At 35.2% G+C, this 24485-nt stretch overlaps 1 protein-coding gene across 10 annotated transcripts in view; it reads left to right on the plus strand.

Annotated features, from left to right (window-relative positions):
* The first annotated feature begins 9925 nt into the window (after window positions 1–9925).
* Window positions 9926–24485, plus strand: part of BAZ2B (bromodomain adjacent to zinc finger domain 2B) — a 302457-nt gene continuing 287897 nt past the window's right edge. For 9 of the 10 annotated variants that reach the window (XM_032638481.1, XM_032638484.1, XM_032638486.1 and 6 more), the window contains exon 1: window positions 9926–11730. The gene's annotated coding sequence lies outside the window, so the exon portion shown is untranslated. The remainder of the gene's footprint in view (window positions 11731–24485) is intronic. The other variant, XM_032638498.1, reaches the window with a different exon arrangement.

Here is a 24485-nt window from a genome sequence, read left to right on the forward strand (position 1 = left end):
AGTAGATATAAAACCATACAGTTGCCAAGTTTATTAAACCTGCAGCAAAATAATAAACATTATGTCTGGCAAGAACTCAGGATCAACTATTGGCAGAATTCCTTTAATGTGATACTTTTGGACATTGTAATATCAATGATGTAATAAGAAAGCATAGTTACTCTACCTACTCTTTTCTTAATATAAATTTATTTATTTATTTTTGGCTGTGTTGGGTCTTCGTTTCTGTGCGTGGGCTTTCTCTAGTTGCGACGAGCGGGGGCCACTGTTCATGGCGGTGCGCGGGCCTCTCACTGTCGCGGCCTTCTCTTGTTGCGGAGTACAGGCTCCAGACGCACAGTTTCAGTAGCTGTGGCGCACGGGCCTAGTTGCTCCGTGGCATGTGGGATCTTCCCAGACCAGGACTGGAACCCGTGTCTCCTGCATTGGCAGGCAGATTCTCAACCACGGCACCACCAGGGAAGCCCTCTACCTACTCTTAACATGTGCATGCTAACAGATACTTTACAGTTGGGCGAAACCTTCTATGTAAAGAGCATACATGGATGTTTTACTGTTTATGAGGGAAAAGTGCTTGACAGCTTCTTGTTTGTTTTTCTTTTTAATCACTGAAAATCCATGCTTAAAGGGGAAGAAATTTTTAAATTTTGGCTTGTGGTTATTTTTTGAACCAAAAAATTTTCTGGAAAAGGTTTGTTGGATTCAGTATTGACAGAGTACAAGCAGAGAACAGGAACAACATCTCTACACTAGTTAAAGAGTTGACACTTGAATATTATTTCTCATAGTGCATTATTGCCAGAGCACAATTGTCTGTAAACAATATGGACTTTGATCTTGATTCAGTTTTTAAAGGAAATCATGAGAATTGTGCCTATGATTGAATTTTGGTCCTTGAGTATATATTCTTCAAAATGCTGTGAAAAAAAATGAGCAGTGAATAGAAAACTCTTGTTTTCCACCTTGAAACAGGTTGGCTGTCAAGAGGGAAGTTAGTCATATGAATTTTTGAAATCAGGTATGATATAAAAATATTTTTTCATGGGAATTCTCTGGCAGTCCAGTGGTTAGGACTCAGCACTTTACTGCTGGGGTCCCGGTTCAATCTCTAGTCAGGGAACTACGATCCTGCAAGCTACTTGGCAAAAAAAAAAAAAATTTCTTCATGACCCTAAAAAAGACCATTTCTGTGATTTCAGATGGCTTGCCCCAATGGCAGCATGTATCAGAAGCTTGAAAAGCCTAAAATTGTCTTTCAGGGCTAAATTATTACATTAGTGCTAAAAATAATATATTGGGACAAACTATAATGCAAAGAAGGCTTTATTACTATGAGATGGACTGTTTCACAAATTAGGATATGCATTCTTCTTCCACCATCTCCACCCAGAAAAAATAACCACTTCTAATGTGTACTCATTTCACTTTGAATACCTCTATTAGAGTATTTAACACATTGTATCAGATATTTTGGAGTATTTACATTTCTCAGTTGGACTGTGCACTCCTCAAGGGCTAGTGATCATGGTCCTCCCCAAAAGAGGTGTGCTAGTAAATCTTTCTGGGAATAAAAATAATTATAATTTACAAATAATAACATATACAATACTGTATTGTAAAATCCATATAGGCGATTGATTCTTACAGAATGCTTTGGTTGATTTTTACCAAACTCTTGTTTCTATAGCCCTGTCTGTAGCAATTGTTGAAGAATGTAGTGTTAACATAAATGGTCATTGGTATTTTTGTCTAAGTAAAAGATGAAAATTAAACTTTACTTTTTCATCAATGATGTGACTTCTCACTAACTCATTAATAGTTTTAAAATAGTATTAGAAGATTATTTATTTCAGCGTAACACTTTAAATTTAATTTGATTAATACTTTTTTCTATTACTTAAGTCGAGACCAGTGGTTCCCCAACCTTTTTGGCACCAGGGACCAGTTTCATGGAAGACAATTTTTCCATAGACTGGGGGCAGGTGGGGATGGTTTCAGGATGATTCAAGCACATTACATTTATTGTGCAGTTTATTTCTATTATTATTACATTGTAATATATAATGAAATAATTATATAACTCACCATAATGCAGAATCAGTGGGAGCCCTGAGCTTGTTGTCACTTGCCACTCACTGATGGGGTTTTGATATAATCTGCAAGCAACTGATTTATTACGGTCTCTGTGCAGTCAAACCTCTCTGCTGATGATAATCTATGTTTGCAGCCACTCCCCACCGCTAGCATCACCACCTCAGCTCCACCTCAGATCATCAGGCATTAGATTCTCATAAGGAGCGCGAAGCCTAGATGCCTCACATGCACAGTTCACAGTAGGGTTCGCACTCCTATGAGAATCTAATGCCACCACTGATCTGACAGGGGGTGTAGCTCAGGTGGTAATGCAAGAGATGGGGAGTGGCTGTAAATACAGATGAAGATTTGCTCGCTTGCCCACTGCTCACCTCCTGCTGTGCGGCCCAGTTCCCAATGGGCCATGGACTGATACCAGTTCGTGGCCCAGGGCTTGGGAACCCCTGGTCTAGACTATCAACAAAACATTAAGCTTATGCCCTGATTAGTAGCATTTGCCGATTTCTAGGTTGTAAACATTCCCACTGTGGTCTGTTTCAAGCTACCAATGTGATATCACTGGTAATAGAGTTGGGAAGAGATGGGCAGTAGCACACCACTGTATAGCTTTTTCTGCATGCTACAATGGACATAAATAACCTCAAGGGCATCGATAATAGTAAAGCATAATAAAATAAGAAGTGATGAGTTGTATTTATTTGTTTTTAATATAAGTTTGAAAATATTTATTTTTGGTAATGGTTGTGTTTAACTAGTAGCTTGAAGAATTCCTAAAGATTTAATTTTTGACAGCATGTGCTTGTATGAGTTGGATTCATCACACTGCTGCCCCTGGAGTGGTCCCATGCATAATCTACACAGCCTTATGTGACTGATTTGTTAATTGATTTAATGCAATCAACTTAACATGTTCATCATATGCCCTTGGCTTTTATGGAGGATTGCTATAAGACCATACAAATGATGTCTATGCATTGGCTATAAGATTACATCAAAACTTTGACATTTTACTCCAATGTTTTAAGTTTGTCTTATTGAATTGGTTACTTTCTTATTTATCAGACAAGAATAGTATCCTGTTCCCTCTTTGTTTTATCTGCCTTGAAACTCACAGGTAAATTGTACACTTGATCATAATAACTGTTAGTGCAGGCCAATAACATTTCATTTAAAAAAAATCTTATGTTCAAATTTTAAGATATATATATATGTATATATACGTATGTACATATACGTATGTACATATACACACATATATACATATAATACATATACAGTCCTTCATTCATACATATATATGTGTACATACAAACACAATTTCAAATTAGGTTTCCTAAGGTACATTTGATATGAAATGTTGAATAAAGTCTTAATTTGTTTCCTTTATTTACCAGTTTTCAAAGTAATGAGTTGGTTCCCTAGCATTCTTCAAAGGTGAACAATGTGTTTTTTAAGTATCATTATGAACTCATGTCTTAAGATATATTTGTTATGTTTCAATCCATTGTAGTTATTCTTAACAAGTTCAAATTGTCTCACCTTTGGCCAGTGGGAGCCAATTCAAGTTGGGTTCTTCAAATTTACTCTCAAGTCCTTTTTATATGACCCCAATAATCTTTGATAGTTTTCATGCTTAAAGGTATGATAGGGTATTTTAGGCTTATCTTGGCCATTACCTATCCCAAACCTAGAATCAACCTTTGCTTCAAGGAATTTGTTTCAGGGGCAAATGATGTTTAGTGTCCATAATTGGAAACATAAGTATGTGCTTGTTGCTACTGAAGTAGTCCCTGTTTTTAGGCATTTACAGTGGGCAGAACTAAGAAATATATATTTTTAAATATAAAATATGTGATGAGTTCATTCTAATACATCCAGTTCAAATTCACGATCACAGAATTTTTATGTAACTCATTGATTTTACATCTGTTTCTTTTTTGTCCCACATCAAAAACACCAACTTAATTATCCATTTGCTTTTTCTCAGACTATGCATACAATAATATTACAATAACACTACCAATTAATACCACAAAACTATGGCTAATGATAACAAATAAAGTTCCTATTTTGTTGCTTCTTTAAAGTTCATTTTCTTAGTTTAAATCCTATGAGGAAAGTACTGTTAAATTATTGTGTTTGTATGTGATTTTTAAAAATTACTGTGTTTAAAGTCACTTAGAATATTCTTCTCTGTATGGTTATGCCACCAACTCCATATACAATTAAGTTCATTTATTTCATTTAGATGGGATTGCTTTTAAAATTTAATGTATTTTTGTTTTATAATTATGTAAATTATTTTGTTTCCAAAATCACATTTTTATGAGAACCTTTCCTACTATTCTATCTTTACTACCCTGCTCCTTTCCTTTTTACAGGTAACCACGTGTTTTAAGGTTTTCTTTTCATTTAAAAAGTGAAATACATATATAGATGAATGGTAGCATGCCATAGATGCTTTTCTCTACTTTGATTTTTTTTACTTAACAAAATACTGGAGCTGACAGTGAAATACTTTATATTCCATATATTCTTTATTCCTTTTAAAAAATTGCATAGTACTTCACTGTATATGTGTACCATAATTAATTCAGCCATTTCCCTATGATGGACATTTGTGTTATTTCCAGATGTTAACCTAAAACAATAAACGGTCAGTTATTTTACCAGGAAAATGGGTTTATTTGGGGGCAGCAAAGAATTGCAATTCGTGACATGCGACTCTGTGAATCACATGCAAGTCCAATAAAGAAAAGGAAAGAAAATTTTTTTATAGAGGCGAAGGGGAAGTTGGGAGAGATGTTGATAAACAAAAAGTCCATTGGAGGAAACTGGGAATTCAAAGTATAATGGCTCTTAATTGGCTGAGTTGTGACAGTTTCATTGGCTGAGCTGTTGCCAGGCAAAGAAGAGATCTTTCTTCCTTCTGCTGGCATTTGTAGTAAGTAAAACAGTGTCACTTCCAGCTGGAGATGCATGGTATGTCTTTTCCTATTGGGATCATTGTATGGACCTTGACTGGTACATGGGCTCCCTCTTTTGGCCTTCAGACTCCATTTTAGTGAGGTTTCTCTATTAATTTTCATGCAGACTTTTGCTATAAGAAACAGTGCTTCAATGTATATTTTCTTATATACTTATATTTTTTCAGTTTTGGTCAGATTCTTGGAAGTGGGATTTGCTAGACACAAAATAAATGCATATGTAACTTTGCTAGATACCGTAAAATTCTCTCTCGTTGGAGTTTTTCTATTTTTCACTCTAGCAAAGAATATTTGAGAGTGTTCCTTTTCCCCACAACTGCCTCACTAACAGGCTGTGTTGTGAAACTTCTGGATTTTTGCCAATTTGTTGGGCGAGACATAGTATCTCAGTGATTCTTAATTTGCATTTCTCTTATGAACAAGGTTGAGAATGTTTCTATTTAAGGGGCATTTGCATTTCTTTTCCTGTGAAATGTCTGTTCATATCTCTTGCCATTTTTCTCTCAGGGTGTTGGTGTTTTATTCATTTTTGGATACTCTTTATATGTAGGGTTATTAAATTCTCTCTGATATGTTACAGATTTTTTTCACAGTTTCTCATTTGTCTTTATACTTCACTTGCAGTATTTTTTTCTTTTTCTCAATACAAAAGCTTTTTATTTTTACATATTGAGATTTACCAATATTTCACTTTACTGCATCTAGTTTTGACCATTGTTAGGAACGTTTTCCCTACTCTCCAACTATAGAGGAATTGACCCATAATTTCTCCTAGTACTTGTGTGGTTCAAATTTTTATATTTAAATATCAGACCTTTTTGAAATTTATTCTTGGAACAGATCCAAATTCGTCTTTTTCCTTATGACTACCCAGTTATCCCAACATCACTTATGAAAACGTCCATCTCTTCCTTACTGCTTTGAGATACAGCCTTTGTCTAAGTTAAATTTCCATATGCACTTGGGTAATTTCTCAACTTTCTATTGCGTTTATTGGTCTTTTTATTTCATGTGCCAGTGCCACTGTTAAATTATTAAGCCTTTATAGCATATTTTAATATCTGATAGTACACCCTCCCCCTACTCCCAATGCTCTTTTTCAGAGTTTTCTGGGCTTTTCTTGTTTTTTTTTTATTCCAAATGAATTTTATAACCAACTTGTGCTTATAACAGGATTCTTTTTTTGGGGTGGTGGTGGTGGTGCTGTGTGCCTTGTGGCACGGCATGCAGGATCTTAGTTCCCCGACCAGGGATCAAACACATGCCCCCTGTAGTGGAAGGGTGGAGTCTTAACCACTGAACCACCAGGGAAGTCACACAACAGCATTCTTAATCAGCAATGTTTATTTGAAGCACCATCAGAGTTTTTTAAAAAAAGGAAATAAATACTAGGCCCCCACCCAGACCTAGTGAATCTCTAGATATTGGGCCTGGGTATGTATATTTTGAAAAAGCTGTCCAGTTGATTTTAATAATCCCATTTAAAAATGACCTAAGGGGACTTCCCTGGCGATCCAATGGTTAAGACTCTGCGCTTCCAATGCAGGGGGTGTAGATTCGATCCCTGGTCAGGGAACTACGATCCCATATGCTGTGCAGCGTGGCAAAAAAAACCCAAAAAAACTTATAAAGCATAAATTCAAGGTCTAATTCCAGACTACTTTATGATTTGTTTTACCTTACGTATTCTGGACCTTACTAAGTGACTGCAGCATTTACCCAGTTCCCTAAGCCAGAAGCCTCTCTAGTTTTCCTTTAGTTCTTCCTTTCCTTTAACTCTCTGTTTTCGGTTGCTCACAAAATCCACATTTTACCTCAAAAACGTCTGGCTTTAAACCTCCAATACCACTGTCTCTTATCCCTTTTCTCATGGACTGTTAAGCAATCTCTTCATACTACAGTCTATTATCTGCACTGCCTACACAGTTATTTTTCCCTAAAAATAAGGTCAATCATGTCACTTCTTTGCTGACCTTTGTTGGCTCTCAGGATAAATTCAACCATGGTACTTAAGGCCTTTCACTCTCAGGTCCAAGCCTCCTTTTCCTCCTTAGTTCCTGTTATTCCACACCTCACACTGAATATTCCTGTTACAATGAATTTCTCACTAGTGGATGGACATCACACCTAGTAGCTCTTTGCATTTAAATTTATGGTTTCTTTCACTTAGAATCTGCTCCTGCCTTCCTTGCCTGGTAAGCTCTCAGTATTTGAGATGCAGTTCAAATGGCATTTCTTTGATAAAGCTTTTTATAGACTCTCAGAATTAGTTGCCCCATTCTCTTTATTCTCACAAAACTTTATTATTTGTATCTTTATAATGTGATTTTTGTGAGTCTTTAATCTCCCAGGAATTTCACACTTTCAACATCAACCAGAATGTGAGCTTTTCATGTTTTTCCAGCCTCTAGCAGAGTGCACAGCATACAGCAAGCACTCAAATGTTTGTTCAGTGAATGAAAACAAATAAAGCTTCATTAGTCTGTACTGATTGAAACAGAAACAAGACATGACAGTGGCCAACTTGTTCTACTATTAAGATCTCTCCTTCGTTTGGCTTTTTGTAGTTTATAGTCAGCCTAGACTTTGTTCTCTGTCCATGGCAATTCCTTACTCTTTGAAGGTCCATGTACAATACCTACAGTAGTAAATACCTGTCCATCTTTATATCTGCCTGTTTAAGAAGTTCTGTCTTGGTCCTAAAAATAGATGATGCTTTATAGAAGAAAGTGCAACAATTTAGTCTATAGTGGTGGAATAATTAGTTTATGGCATTATAATTTAGTTAAATTATTGGTATTAGTAATTAGTTTAGGTACGTATCACATAGAATTTCAGAAATAATTATCAGTTATATTGGAAAAGATCTATTTGATCATTAAATTCTTTTACAGTTCTGTACATGATCAGGTATTGATTTAGATGATGATCTTAAGTAGAAGACTGAGTGCTACGGGAGACAAATTATTTTAAAACTTGTGATTATTTTCTCTTTTTTTACCCCCTCAACTCTATGATTATGTCGTCATCTCTGAAATGATCAAATGTGATAACATGAAAAAGGGAAGGAATCATATTAAAAAATAATTTAGGCACAACTTCTTAGTAAATGGAAATCAAATACTGGAGTAATCCAGTTTCAGATTTTTAGTGTATCATTATTTTTAAAAATCAGTTTTAAAGGTAGATTAAATTGGATAATTAATATATTTGAATTACCAAATAACAACAAATTATTTTAAAGATATATTTTAATATAAAAGTTGAAGCTTTTGTTTTTTATTGAAATATAGAAAATTCATTTTATGAATTTTAGATATCAATCTGTGTGAGTTTTTCATTTGTCAACTATTTTGTTAATTCTTGATTTTCATTTAACTGTATTTCACCTTTAAGAATGTTGCAAAAATATTTTCCAAACTATGTAAAGAGCCCTGATGATAATAAAAATATAGTTTTAATATATTTTAAAGACACCAAGATCAAGTTCTTCATTATCACCAGTTTTATCCCTTATTCTAAACTTTGATGACACTAAGTCTTATTTTAAGTTACTTCATCATTCACCCAAGGAAAAGACAACTTTGTGTTATATGTGGCTTCAATTTTAAATTATATATATATACATTCACACACTCTCTTTAAAAATTTTTTTGAACTGTGGTTCTAAAGTCTCCCAGGAGAATGATAGGAATTTTTAATGTGAATTTTTCTATAAGTTAATCACTTTCATTATCTGTGAACCATTTTTTCTATTGATTAGGCATATATCCAAACTTTAAATTACTAAATGAGTTTTCTTATGTTAAATAGTTTCCCCCACAGGTTTTTTTCCTCTAAAAACTAGGCAATGTAAATTACATATTCTTATGAAACTTATTGTTTGGAAAACCAATGTGCCATCTTCAAACCCAGTATTATTTCAAAATGTTATTGGAACCAAAAATTGAACTATGCTTTGCAGTATACTGTTTAAAGTATTTAAGTAAAAGATACATCCTAGTTATCTAAGTTATTCAAGTTTGCCACAACTTTATTTCAAGAGAAATGTTTTAAGAGAATTCTTTATGAAAATTGAGACAATCTGAATCTAGCTATTTCTTTTTATCCTTTCAAAATTGAATATTTTCAACAGTAATGCTAGTGATTAGGCAAAATGTCAGAAATGGATTGTTGAAATATTAATATTAAAATACTTTATTTACATATAGAAATATCAGTGAATTGTCTTGTTTACTTCCAAATATTTTAAAATACTGTTTTGAGTAATGACCACTATTCTATAAAATGCATGAACTTTTTTATATGTTACTTTGCTAAAGTAATATGTAAATGATGGCTTTCCACACTTGTTGTAGTCTGTATTTTTCTTCTGTAACGTTATTAGTAAATTTTGATATTGTGGAACTGTTGACCAGTCATACATGTACAGAGCTTGGCCTCTGAGTTAATTAAATATGAGTTAATAATATATTATAAGGAAATTATTATCCTTATTACAGTTATTAGGTAGTTACTCAAATTATAGCTTCAAAAGGAATGCAGAGCATGGAAAACTCAGGATTAAATTATGCATTTGAACCTTACGCCAGCTTTTACTGTAGAGACAGTTTTCTGCTAAGACTGAAATTGTATGTCATTGAAATTAAATGCTTTTCTGGGGATGGAAGGTTCCAGTTTTTAATGAAATTACTGAGTGTGGTGTAGTGAAATGATTAAAATCTGTATTCCGGGAATGTGGCAGGGAAAAAAAATCAATAAATGCTAGCACAGCTTTGCTGCTCAATGTGAATCCTGAGAATGAAATAAACTACTACAAAAATAATAATTAAAAACATATCAGCACATTAATTTATTTAGCATCAGTCTCCTGAGACATCATCTTCACTAATTTTTAGCATACATTTTACTATATAATGAGCAGCCTTCTTTTCAGATATCCCTATTAGACAGGCAGTATTTCTGCCCTTCCCCCCAGCGCTCCTGCATTGCAATCATTGTACTTGCACTTATTATGTTACAAATGACCGAGGTAAGGCTGACATTCTCAGTGCATGCAAAAAGACCTAGTCTGCCAAGCTTTTTTTTTTTGTCTTAATGAAGCAGCTTTGTGAAATCTCCCCATGTGTTAATACTAATGAAGATCCTCCAGCACAATTAAAATCACAGCCAGTGGCTGAAGAGGAAACATAAAACAATAGCATCTTTTAAGATACATTTATCCACATATGCATGTACAAAATATACATATATGGTCAAATTAATTTTCTATAGCTTGCCTTTCACTTGCTCTTTATCCTGAAAATTAAATTATGCAAGTTTTCATTATATGAACTTTTGAGTCTTTAATGTGTTCCAGGGGAAAAACACTACCTCAATGAAAAAAATTTTTAATTATTTATCTTCTTGGGTAATAAAGCGTTACCACGGTTAAGACCTTTTTAAAAGAATCATTTTTAGGAAGCTACAGGGTGGTGTGCCGTAGCAGGGAATTGGGTGGACTTCACCTTTAACTTTTTTCGTTTTAGGATGCTGAAATTGGTGGGAGAAAATGGAAGGGTAAAAAATAGGAAGTTGGAAGAAATTCTGGGGATAGACAAATAGCACACCTTGTGTGTAATTTAAAGATGGAGCAATGGGCTACCCAGTTTTCACTTCATTTTTTAAGTGTTCTAATTCGTACAATTAGCTATCCTCCCCCCTTTTTCTTTTGCCCTCTCAGAAGCTGGGAGGGAAAAACTACTGAGGTTACCTTTTACAGTTCTAACTTATAACTTTAAAATGATTTACTATTTTAACGTTTTATTTAAATTTTAACTCAATCCATAAACATTACAGCAGCTTAACTTGCCGGTGTCAGGGCAGTAACGTTTTACCCCGGGACCATTTTGCATCCTGCTTTTTATTTTATTTTGAGTTCCAAACATCCACGAATTTTTGGCATATTACATTAGTTGGCTTTTAGAGTTTAACCAAATTCTGAGTTTACAGACAAAAAAGTTTAGGTAGAAATGGTTAATATATGCTCCCTATTCGCCAGTGTACTTTTTTTTAAAATTACGTGTTCAATCCTATTTTCTGTCTTCTCTACTTTTAACGGCAAAACAAAACATTTGAGTTTCTTAACTTTTTCCTGGGACAAGGATCGGTGCAAACTCAAAGCTACAGGATTCTTGGGAGGAAGAAGCAACCCCCTCCCTCCCTTGGCTACTTTAGGAGCTGATAGGTCATTTATTATTGGAACTGAAATGGTATAAACAATTCTCTTTTTTCCCTTGTTAACAGCAACTTTCATTGTTAGAGAGAGGAGAGAGAGAGAAGCCTCGTTGGTTGACGTCACTTGGTTCATGAAGCCTTCGCCTAGAAGTGAAGCTGCTGAACAAACCTTGAGAAGAATCATCTCCTGCTTCAATCTGCTGCTGGATAGGAACTAATCAGAGAGAGAGAGGCGGAAGACGGAGAAGGAGGGCGTCCAGGGCTTTCCCGATCACAAATCTCACCTCCACTCCAACTCTCTTTATACTTTTCTTGCAAAAATAATAATAGAAATAAGGAGGTGGTGGGGTTTCCAAAAACAAAAATCGTAACCTTCAACCATCTGGGGAAGGCAAAAATCCCATCCACCGCAACTCTCAGTTCGAAAGTAAAGGTGAGTTTAAAATCCTCGGGTGTGAGGGGTGCGGGTGACGGTGAAAATTCCAAATATCGTAAAGCCGGTTGAAACCGAAAAGGAGAAACTACGCTCCAGAGAGCGGGTTAGACTCCAGAGTTGCTTATCTCGAGGCGCTCGCCCTGCCCGCCCTGCTCGCCCTGCTCGCCCTGCCGCGGCTGTTTACCCTCGCCGGTCGGTCTGTCTCTTTGTTGTGCTGGCTGGAAGGCTGGGGTGGTGCTCGGGGTCCCGAGTGCAGTTTGGGGGAGGAGGACGCGGAGATGCGCGGTTCTGGGTGGGAGGGGGCGTGCGGTCTCAGGAGAATGTAAACTTTATTCCTAGCTGCCGGTGCGGGACTTCGGTCTAGCAGGGCCGCGGGCCGTGCCTCCGCCGGCGCGGGCAGACGCTGCCGTGGCGAGTCTGCCTCCTTTGTGCCGGCCGCCCTGCTCGGCCGCCCGGGCTTCGCGTGTCCTTCCTCTCTTCGGCTTCCAGCGCTCAGGTCGCCGCCAACAGTTTGGCTTCTCAAAAAAAACAACCTCTGGCACTGTTGCGATCGCCGTTCCTACCGGGGAATAGCCGCTGCTCCCCCCATCCCCGCCGGGGTAGTTTCAAGATACCCCCCCCCCCCGTCCGCCTACTGCTGCCTTTTTTTTGCCTCCGCCCCCTCTTCCCTGTAGGACTGCTTAGCTGCGCCTGCCACCCCACCCCCGATTCGGGCCTCTTTTGCTCTCTCTCCTGTAGTAGCTTGGAGCTCAGGAGTTTACAGAAAGTGAGCTGGGGGGGGGGGGAGGGGGGCAGGTGGGACTGGGAAAAGATCTGGATACCTGTGAAGGTCTGTTTCAGTACGCAGAGGATTAGAGGAGCATAGCTTTTCCGACAGTAATGTCTGTCTCCCAGCAGTTCTTCCCCGGGAGCTGCCCCCTGCTCTCAACTCTTCTTCGGTCTTCTAGTGTTCTTGTTGCTCCCCCTCCCCCCTTCCCTTTCGCGGCTCCTCTCCTCTTAAAGTAGTTCCACGAACCCTAGAATTGGGACTTGGGAAAGGAAGGAAGTGTTCGGAGAGTGAGAGCTGGCCCTGCTGTTTGGGAGATTTTCCCTTCTTTTCTCTCCCTCTGTATTTATCTTTTGTGTGTTGCTTCCTTATAAAGAGAGAAGCAGCTGCAGTCCTTGGCCGAGTTGTTGAAATTTATCCCTTTGTGTATATTACAATATCCTCCATTTTTTCCCTCTGCCCTCTAAACAACAAGCGTTTCGCCATCTTGGGCAATTTTTATTCCCAAGTCCCTCTTTTTTATTTTCTTATTTTTTAAGGAATGGAAAGAAGCCTTAGAAAGTCGAAAAGTGTGTCTGGGTAAGACAAAGTTTAGGGAATGTTCAGGGGGTCCAGTGACGTCATGTAAACTTTATGGAGAAATTTTCCCAGGAGTAAATTTTTCGCTTAATTTTTTTCCTGTTTTAAGCGACCATGTAAAGGACCATGTAACTTAACAGGCTGACGATAAGCTGTGCTGCTTATTTTTGTGTTCTCTCAAAGTGAGCCCTCTGTTTCTGCACATTTTATGTTTTGGTAACAGGTGGAAAATTATGTGCAAAAAAATGGTGGTAACTTTTATAGTGTCCTTTGGTACTCACTTAGCTTTTGTCTGCATGTTTCTTTAAAGGATTTGAATGTTATTTTTAATTAACATGTTTCCTTTCTTATTTACTCCACTCTCTTATGTGGATTTGTCTTTAATCAGCTTGGTTAATATTTACGTATACTTATTTTAGATGACTTAGATCCCCTTTTGTAATTAACTTATATATTTTACATATGCCTTTACATTTGAAAAGGTACAACTATTGAAAATACCTGGAGATACTGGATACTTGAAAAATTTAGTAGCAGTATTAAGTAAAACTATTGGTGAAAATGTAGTTAGTATTTAAAAGGCAGAATAGATTTTAAAACGTATTCTATAATCTCAAGTTATATGCCCTTTGTCAACCATTATGAAAAGATAAACAGTAAAACTGGCATTTTAATTTGGTTGTCTAAAATAGTTTTTCACCTCACTAAAGTTCGGTTGGTCACATGATCAAACTTAATGATACACTGACTGGTATATAAATAAGAGGCACTGTAAATTGAATGGGAAAGTGGAATTCTGTCTGCTGTAGTCATTTTCAGTCAGCATATTTACTTCTAACAAGGACATGAAATTGTCTATTTAATTTGCATTCTCTTTGTCTTCTGGGTTGAGGAAAAACATTGACTACAGTTAACTCAAAAAAAGCTAATAGAAACATTTCTGAGTACATTGAAAAGGTTTGTCTAACACATAAAAACTTATGTTGTATGTGGTATGCTTTTATCTCTGTAGCAGTCATATTTGGTGTTTCTGCTATGCTATTTATTTAGGAATTTGCTTTATGTAAAACACTATAGAAAGCTTGACTGAATTGAGCCTTCCATTTATGTGAATTGTAGGTAGGTGAAAAATGTTTAAATAGTTAAAAGCACATAGAACAGATGGTTCTAAATTATACATGCAACAAAGGACTAGAAGATTTGGCAGATTATAAATGGCAAGCAACAGAGGATAAGCAGTTTAAGAAAATGTTAGTTAAGTACATTTGATGTCTCACACCTATTGTAAACACTGTACATATTGTCACTGTGCTGCATAATCAATAACTTAGACACATTGAGGTCCTTGTAAGTTTCAGATAGAAAAAAGTAAGATTTTACAAATGTTTGAAACGAATTGTTGAATATAAAATTATTTTAAGCCTGTGATGACAAGAGTTTTTCTTTTTTTTGGAAAATCAAATTGTATGCTTTAAAACAGGAAGTTATTTATAAGAACTTAATATTGTTGTACTCATATAATGGTTTGGAGAGAAGTAGGAGTAAATATATATTTTGAAATACAGAGAATAATATATTTACTGTTATTATATGTTAAACTAGGGCTGAACTGTGTAGCAGCATTTACTCTCAAACACTACTGAAAAATATTTTTAGACTCTGCAGTCTTGGAAATGCATTTAATAGAATACTGTTGGCATAAGTTACTAAATACATATTAAATGAAAGAAGGGTATATTTTAGTATTAATTTTTGAGTTTGTGCATAACAATAATAAGGTTTTACTTGGTAACTATAGTTTACTCTCAGTTTTAAAAATGGAAAGATTTGTGTGTAGGTTTTGCCTTTCTAGAAGAATCTGAGTAATTATATTTTGCATTTTCAAAAGATTTAAAATAAAAGTATTCAATTTGGCAGAAATTTGTTTTTATTTTTATAAGCCATTTATTTAAAATGCATATGAGACTGTAATGGAAACCTTGGAATTTTAATTCTGTTGCCCTTTCTCCCATTTCTTTGTTTGCATGTTTATTATAGAACTGCAGTGTAAAGGAGCAGATGTTTTGCCAAACATCCTGATGTGTTGCTTTTTCTTATGGGAGTGCATAACTGTTCCTTCTGATGCATCAACTTGACAGCTGGTTGATTTCATGGAGCTGCTAAGAAGCCATTAGTGGTGTCATTGAATTGAAACAGAACAGTCACTCCCAGCTCGAACTGCAATTGTTAATGTCTTTGTTGCTACTTTTGTGTTACTATACAAGATGTAGGATATCACAGTTGCATGATAGTTCAGTTTTTTGTCTTATCTCCTTGAATTAGTGAAAGTATGCATTAGAACTTGATTACTTTTAGGTTTAAAGGTTTCTCAAAGAAAGCTTTTAAGTTGTAGTTTTTGGGTTTTTGACCTAGTCCTAGCTAGAAGCACCAAAAGAAGGTATGATTTAGCACAAAGTAATGTGGGGATTTTGACCCCTAGATGAAATTACATCATCAAGGTTTAATGATTTTTAATAAACTTGATATTCTGAGGGATTAATTCAGTTACCTAGCGAGGTATTTTAAGAAGTTTTTGCTTGTATTTAATTAAATATTTTATATCATAAGGTTTTAAAAATACTGTGCTTTATTTAATAAATGTTGACTTGTTTGAATAAACATTTCTTTAAACTTTTGTTGCAGAAGATAATCAGAGGAGAAAAGAATTATTGAGGAAAAGGGCAGTTTGGGGTTTACTTTTCTTTATAAGGAGGTAAAATATCACTAAATAATTGACTAGTAGTCATTAAATGATTTCAAAATTTGAAATTATATTTTTATTGTACTAGTAACTTTTATTGGTAGTTTCAACTATCATACTGTGGTACTAAAATGGTGTCAGATCACCATTGATGCCGAAGTGTTTTCTACTTTTCCTAATTACTTGCTTTTTTTTTGGTGGGAGAGGAGATCGGAAAGGAGAATTAAGAGTGATAATCTCAACAGAAAAAAGCACATTTAAAAAAATTTGTGTAAAAAAACGTAAGGGTGATAAGTTTAAGGATAAAACGTAGCTTATCACTGTTAAGAGATATTTTCTAGTTGTAATATTTATTGATTTTTAATTTTAAAATCTTTAAGTACACTAACAATTTTTCAAAGAGCTTGACATTTATAACATACTTAAACGTTTGCTTTTAAAAGAAATTCTTAAAATGAAATTGATAATTAGAATAGATAATTTGCTGAGGTAAATCCCATTAAAAGGACTTCTTATACAATATAAACAAATTTAAACACTTGTAATACACTGCTGAGTGATTTCAGAATTATGATTTCCTGAAATAATAAGTTTTCTGAACATGCTTTTCTTTTAAATAGATCATACATTACTGAGACTAAAGGTAAAATTTATATTTGGGTAATAATGCTTTTATATAACCTTTTAATATAATCACCATGCAGTTTCTTAAAATTATGCTGTTACCTTAGCCTATGATTCAATTTTTGAGAAATATATTTACTCATAAAATATTTGTGTCATGTCAGATATTCATATAAACTAAATGGTAAATTGAGTTGTATATTAAATGTAAGCTTTTTTTAAAGGAATCTCAATGCTTAGCTCAGTTTTAGAGATGACATAATTTTAATTGTAGTGCAAATAAGCATCCCGTAATTTAAGTAGGAGTTTTTCCACATTGGGTTTCTTAAAGGAAAGCAGTTCTAAACAGAAGAGTCATAAAAAGTTTAAACTTTCATTCATAAGTTTTTCTGTTGACTCTATTAACTTTGGAATTATGAGCAATAAATATATTTGATTGATTTACAATTACATATGGAGCTTAAACTAAAACGAATTTACATGACTTTCAAATGTGTTTTGAATGCTTTGTGATTTGTGGCAAGTCATAACATAGTTTGAGATGTAAAATATCTAAGAGACTTGATATTTTAAGTTAAACATTGAGTTTTTTAAATGAATAGCTCTTATAAGAATATGAGGTGAAAGTAAGTACAGTTTTTATCCCACATATTTAGAATTTACTATGTAAGATAAGGTGTTTTTAAAAATAAATTAATGCTTTGAAAAGTTGTTTTTATAATTTATGACATTTGGCTTGTACTTTGGTTTTTTTAATGCCTTTCAAATAAAAATTAAATGTTAGTGATAACAGTAATAATGAAGGTAATACATAGATCAGAACCTTTACTAACTTTATGTGTGCACACGTATGCATGTGTGTGTAAGGAAAAAGGAGCATTTTGTTTGAAGATAATTATTGTACTTCAGCTATGTGTAGACATAATTGTGTGTTTTTCCTCTGTTTTCTCCTCTTAACACTTTTCCACAAGCATGCACTCATTAATCAAAGACAGTGCACTCCTGCTGAGGGCAGAGAGGTTCATCAAATTGGCAGTCAGTTTGGTGTAAAGAACGGTGTCCTGAAGCTCTTAACTCGCTGGGACATAAATAAATCTAAGGTCTTTGTATGCAAACCCTGGAGGTTAATACTGTATAATTCAGTGTCCTGTCTTTGTTTTTATGATTGATGTTTTTAAATGTTTCAAGCTTGATGCAAGTCTTCTAGTAGGTCAGGTCTGACAGTCTGATTGGCCGAAGTAAGAAAGCATTAGGTTGTCAGAAGGACTTTGAGTTTGCTGCAGAGATTTTGATTTTTTTTCATACGAGATCATTGTTATATTGCCTGAGCTGTTATAGGAATGTACCAATGATTGACATCCCCTGCTGTGATAATGGACCCAGTGCATGAAATGCCAATAGTTTGGTCCTATTTGTTCAGAAGCTTACTGCTATTTGTATCCTTAACAGAGCTAACATGTAGAACAAGCAAAACTACTGGGATTTCTCTGTAGAAATAGTGCTGGGATTTGGCTTTAACATGAATTGGTTGCATATTCATAATTTAAGAACAGCTGGTTACAGCAAGCACATAGTCATTTGCAAGCTATTATAAACCATTCCACTCACACATGGAGCCTGTGCTTGGTGGATTTTTTTTTTTTTTATTGATCTACCTGCATTTAAAATCTGGTCACTGCTGCTACAGAAGCTCTTCATTTTAGCTGTGTTTGTAACATAGAACAGCTTCAATTTTAAATATTTAAACTAAATGCTGAATAAAATGAAGAAGCTTTGAAGGAACCAAATGTAAAAGGTCAATAATGTATTACTCATTATGTGTCTCATCTTGGCCCAAAACAAACCAACCTAGATTGTACAACCATTGTAATTTTTGGAAAATATGTTTTATGATTTTGTCCATAGATGAATAATCAAATTATCTTTGATATGAAAATATTGTTAATTATATTTTACTAGTTATGTATAGTTTTAAGAAACAGCACAAACAATAAATTGTGATTAATTAGCGTGTAAAACAGTTTCATCTAATATGTAGTAAAATGACAGTACTTTTAATTTTGAGTGATATAAGGCAAGATAGAAAGGAAAATCAACAAGACATTACAATTGGATTAGAATAATGCTAATCCTAAAACTATAAAGCTATTCAGAATTTTTAGAAGGAATCTAATGAGGAGTCTCTTCTGCTTTTTGGATCACTTCTGGAATATAAAGCACAGCTATACGGTTACAGTATTGAAATGACATGTGTAAGCTAGTCCAGCTATAATAGTGTCCTGCATGTTGTGCTGCCTAGTAGTGACTGAAAAGAGGAGAAAACCACTACATCTCAAGTTTTCACATTGAAAAGAAAATCACTTATCCCAAGTGAGAAGAGTAGGAGGAGAAAATGTTAAATGTGATTTCAGATATTCTGGTAGGAATCACAGGGAGCTCTGCCTTGATTTGTGTATGTTAAAGTAAGTGGATGCCTGAGTGATTTACAGTGGTGTGGTGATTATATCAAGCTTTCCACACAGCATAGTGTTAGGTTCACATGTGCATGCATGTGTTTGTCCCTACACTAGATGATGAAGTAGCTTTCAGCACTTCAAGGTTGAGTACCAGTTCTAAGAGTGCATTTTACTGTTTCTTGGCTTCACAAATGGCTGGATATGTTGATAATATCACAGAATATATGGCCAAATTTAATCTAGCTGACAGTAGGCTGTACTTTTTTTAAAATAATAAATTCAAAGGTTATTAAAGGACAATGTTTTAGTTTTGCAATAACATATATATATATATATATATATATAGTTAATTTGCCATTATTGGAGGTTGCATTAGTCATTTTGTGAATTATTCTATGCCGTTTTTTTCTCTCCCTTTTGACGATTGGCCTTTCAGTTATTTCCCTGCTCTTTACATCTTAACACAGAATAAGCTGAGGAAATAAAAGGAAGTAAATTTCAAATGAGTCTAGTTTTGCTTCCTCCCCCACTTCTTGGTAGATCAGATGGAGAGAAGTCCTTAGATTTTCACCAAAATGAAGGTTTAGGATTTTATTTGTCTACCTTTTCTGGTTCTCATTATAACAGATAATTATATTTAGATAAAAAGAAAAGTGAGTTAATGGATTCAATTTTTAAAATATTAGTAACCCAACCAAAACAGTAGAAAATTTAGCCAGTACTTGAAAACTGAATTGACTCAATAACCACAACTACGGGAGAACCACAGGTATTTGATACACTTTTATTGTTCTAGCACTAATAATAGGGGAAAAGGAGGGCAGCTACCTGCATTCATCAAGTTTGTACTGAATGCTGTCTTCAGGCATACTCGTGGAAAAAAGTTTGTGAAAGCTCAGAGTAGGCGAGAGATGACTTTTGTTCGGAATCATTAGAAAAGGCTCTTTGGTTTAGGCAGCTTTGAATTAGACCAAGAAGAGTGAATAAACTGAATATTCAGAGATCTGCAAGAAAGAATGCAACTAAAATAGGACAGCCTGAGCCCCCTCTAGAACAAATTAATTCAGGCTAGATCTACTGGGCATCTGGAGTGGTTATGCAGCCTTTTTGAGGTCACCCCAGAAGGAAGAGAAAATGTTATGGGGTCCTACTTTTCCTCCATTGTTTTAAAAGTCTGCTGCTTGGCTTTCTCTGGAGAAGGTGGGTTGATCAGTTTCAAATCATCCATTTCAATGATAGGATTGTTGTTTGTGGAAGCCAGGTTATAACTGACAAAACTGCCCTTTCTGGTCAGAGTTATTCAAATATTGTGCTTAACGTAAGATTAACCAGAACCACTTTCTTCTCCCTCATTATATTCCTATGCTTCTATAAATGTTTTTTCTTGAAACCTAATGCACGGTCATACCTACTAAGAACACTGAGCAGAGAGGACATCACCTCTGTTTCCCTTTTTTTAGAATTGATGATGGACGAACTAGCTTTCCAAGGGGGTTTGATGTCTTCTGACTCAAACACTTTTCCTTCTTTTAGTTCCTTTGGATGAATGAAGACAGACAGACATACTGGCTGCACTGTCAATAATGGGAATATCCATAAGGACAAAAAGCAACCGAATGTATAAGCCCTTACTTTAAATTACATCAGTACTGAATTTCACTTATAATAGAAATTCCACAAAGAATAGAAAATATGAAAAGGAAAGATTAAAAAAAATTCAAAGACAAATGTACAAGAAAGTGTCATAATTTTCATTGATTAGACTTTTCCATACTTCATTGTTGCTGTACTAAGATAATGAAGCTTATTCATTTTCCTTATTTGCAATATTGTGATGAACATTTACCTGAAGGGATGTGTTAGAAGAAAACCTTAAAACTTTTATGTAATCATTTCTTAATCTTGATGATGATGAGTTTTGAATAAATGAAATGTGAAAATGAGTGGAAATAGAAGGCTATCTAGTATCTGAGTTTAGAGAGAAGCCATACTTATTATCTTTTCTGGTTTCCATGATGACATGGTTGTTGAAACGTAACTTCTGGACTTCCTTGGGAAAAGGGTCATTGTTAACAAAAAAAACATTACGGTGATGTAAGAAGGAGCAAAGCCTATCTTCTGCATCTGAAAAAATTAGGGAGCAGCCTGTAAGTCACAGGATAATGTATTTCTCCTTTTATGAGTTATTAGTGTAGCATAATGAAAGAAATAGGGTCTGCAAGGCAACAGTAACAGAGATTGTGGGTCAAATCTATTTTAAAAGAAGGGTACTGCAGAGCTAAAGGAAATGTTGAGGGTAGGCAGTAACAACAACAAAAAGAGGAGACAGTTTTAAAGAAGGCTTTTAAATGGAGTCAAGAGGAGTGTAGCACTGTTACGTAATTGAGTCCTCTTGGAAAGTATCAAGATTTTCTTCATTCTGGTCTAAGTACCTTAGCATTAAAATTCCTGTGCGTTCTTATTAATATTTTTAGCAGTTGTTGAGAAAATAACTCTTATCTATAATCATACCTTGGGATTTTGAAGTAGGAAGTTGACGGGTTAGGGAAGGGCTGTGTAAACAGTAAGATAGTTTGTCCAGGAAGAGAACATGTAATAACTTTGGCCAGTTAGGTAAAAGCTCTTTCCCCTTCCCTCTCCAGAAGGAGATGTACTTGCCAAAACTCATAAAAGAGAAGAATTGGTTTAAAGAATATGTAAATGCTTTTGTACTAAGTGTGAAATGGGAGGGGAGGAGCAAGGCATGCTGGGGGGGGGAGGGGAAGAGCTAAAGAGAATGAGACCCGAATTTCCCTGTTTTTGTTTTACATGAAGTGTTGTTCTATGACATAGTACCTTGAATTTGACCTTTTTCATTTTAATGTGAAACACCGTTTGTGAAATAGGTCATTTTTGGCAATTTATTGCAAATATTTTATTCTTAGGAGGGAGCATCTGATATGTTGCAGCTGAAGTCCAGAGATACAACTAAATTAAGTATATGGGCCTGGGTAAAAATGAATGCTTTTTTCTGTATTTGTAATCCTAGCGCTTCACAAGTGAGCAAAAAATAATCCTGTAGCCACCCATGGAAACAATCACTTAACTAGTTCCTCATGTTTAGTACTGTTGTGATATGCTAATAGTTCTGTATTAGGCAGCAGTGATTAGTTAAGTTGTTAGTTAAATTGCGAACGAGAAACTGGTCAGCATCTATTTTTTAATAACTAGAAACAATTCAAGGTGCCCAGAAATAAAATGCATCGTCTATAATATGCTCAAGGAGTTAATAATTTACATAGAAAGGATGTACAGAAAGTCTCATCTTTTGTGATTTTTGTATTAGAAATTCAATTATTTATGTCAGGAAAAAAGTTTGGGGTAGGAAAGGAAAAACAATTCTTTTTAAAATTAATTAATTAATGTTTGGCTGCATTGGGTCTTCATTGCTGTGCGCAGGCTTTCTCTAGTTGTGGTGAGCAGGGGCTACTCTTCAGTTGCGGTGTGCAGGCTTTTCATTGCGGTGGCTTCTCTTGTGGAGCACCGGCTCTAGGCGTGCGGGCTTCAGTAGTTGTGGTGCTGGGGCTTAGTTGCTCTGTGGCATGTGGGCTCTTCCCGGACCAGGGATTGAACCCGTGTTCCCTGCATTGGCAGGCGGATTCTTAACCACTGCGCCACCAGGGAAATCCCGAAAAACAATTTCAATAGCCATCATTGACTTAGTGAACTTATGCTCCAAGTGGGATACATGTCCGGTGCTCTCTGTTCCTGAGTAACTCTCACAGTGGGGCATCTTGCAGTAAATGTGGCTCTTATGTCTTAATATAAATGTTTTTTGTATATCATCATAGCTTCTAAATGCAGGCTAGCTATGGGTATCCTGAGCTCAGTTACATAAATTGCATCTGCTTTATTGTTGGTGGTAAAACTGGCTGTGTTGGACTTATGAGGAACAGTATAATCTGTCTCCAGTGTGGTCCATGTCAATGACATATATTTAAAATTGTAATAATATTGGAGTATCGTTGATTTAAGGTGATATTTTTTATTATATTTTAATACAACCTAGTGAATAGAACCTACCACACTCCCCAATCCACCAGTAAGAGGAGTTTCTACTGTATATGAAGGTTGCATGGTTTGAGATAGTTTATATGCTTAAGTATTCCTGTCCCCAAAATGTTAAAAAAAAATTGCTTTGGATTTAAAAGGGTTCAGGGAGATGGTGAAACTTCAGTTGGGCTTTTTTTTTTTTTTTTTCAGTTGGGCTTTGAAGAAAGTAGTAGATATTTTAGCTTAGAACAGCAACCTGAACAAAGGAGAGGCTGGAGGGAAACCTACCTAGCTAAAATTTGTTTGAAAATCATGGGAGATAAAGTTAGAAAGGGGGTTGGGTTAGCTAATAGATTTTCAAGCAGAGGTGTGACATGATTAAAACGTTGTTTTAGAAAGATAGATTTGGAAGAAATCTGTTAACTGTATTGGAAGAAATCTGTTAACTCTATAGAAAGAAGAGGCTATTAAAAGAAAGATCAGTAATTTATTACAGAAATTCCAATGTTAGGTGATAATGACTAGACTAATAGCAATGTGAATGGGCAGAAGGATTGATATGAGGTACATAATTTAAAGGAATGGGGTTGGGCTAGTTGGGGGAGGTAGGAGATTGTATTACCTTACATTTAAATTAATTTCTTATGACCATAACAGTAATTTGATGTAGTTGAACACTTATTTCCTCCTTTTCAGACGATGAAAGTGAAAACTAGAGAGATTGACTGTGGCTTACCGCTCACCAGTGGTTAGATATTTTTTCTAATACATCATACAATCTCATGATGAGTTTAGCTTAAGACAAACTCTCATCTGCTTTTTAAAACCCCTCTACTTCCCTCCTGGTGTGTCACATTATGTATAGATGAATAATCACATCCAGTTAGCCTAATATTTATGTTTATAGCTCTGTATGTATTTATACCACTGCCAGACATCACTTTCTGAAAGCCACTGGGAGATAGGAGGCAACATACCGTATGTTATGGATCCCTGAGTGTAGACTTTCATGACTCCATGATTTTGCATATGATCTTCCCTATATGCAATGATTATTTTCTTTCTTCTTGCTTGATAGAATCTGCTTATTTTCTAATATCCTTCTGAAGAGTTACTTTTGTGAAATCTTCCCAACTGTCTACCTCCCCACAAGATTATCACATTCTTCCCTTTGTGCCCCAGTTGAGTGCTAATGGTGGAATACATTGTTGTGCAAATAGATTCCTTCCTTCCTACCTTTATAAATAATGCTTCAATGAACATTTTTTATTCATAATGCTTTTATTTGTTGTTGTTTGACGTTATTTCATAACATGAATTCCCAGAAATGCAATTGCTGGGTCAAGTGCTAGGAATATTTTAAAACTCTTAATCTATGTATTGTGAATTTGGCTTTTGCAAGGATTGTATGATTTTATATCTCAGTAGCAATACATAACTTTACCTATTTACCCCACTTTCATTGGATTGGGTATATTCATTATTTTTAGCCCTTGCCAATTGCGTTGCAAAAAACTGTGCCTTATTTTTTATTTTATTTTATTTTTTTGGCCAT

Source organism: Phocoena sinus, chromosome 7 (assembly GCF_008692025.1).
Source record: "Phocoena sinus isolate mPhoSin1 chromosome 7, mPhoSin1.pri, whole genome shotgun sequence".
Lineage (NCBI taxonomy): Eukaryota > Metazoa > Chordata > Mammalia > Artiodactyla > Phocoenidae > Phocoena > Phocoena sinus.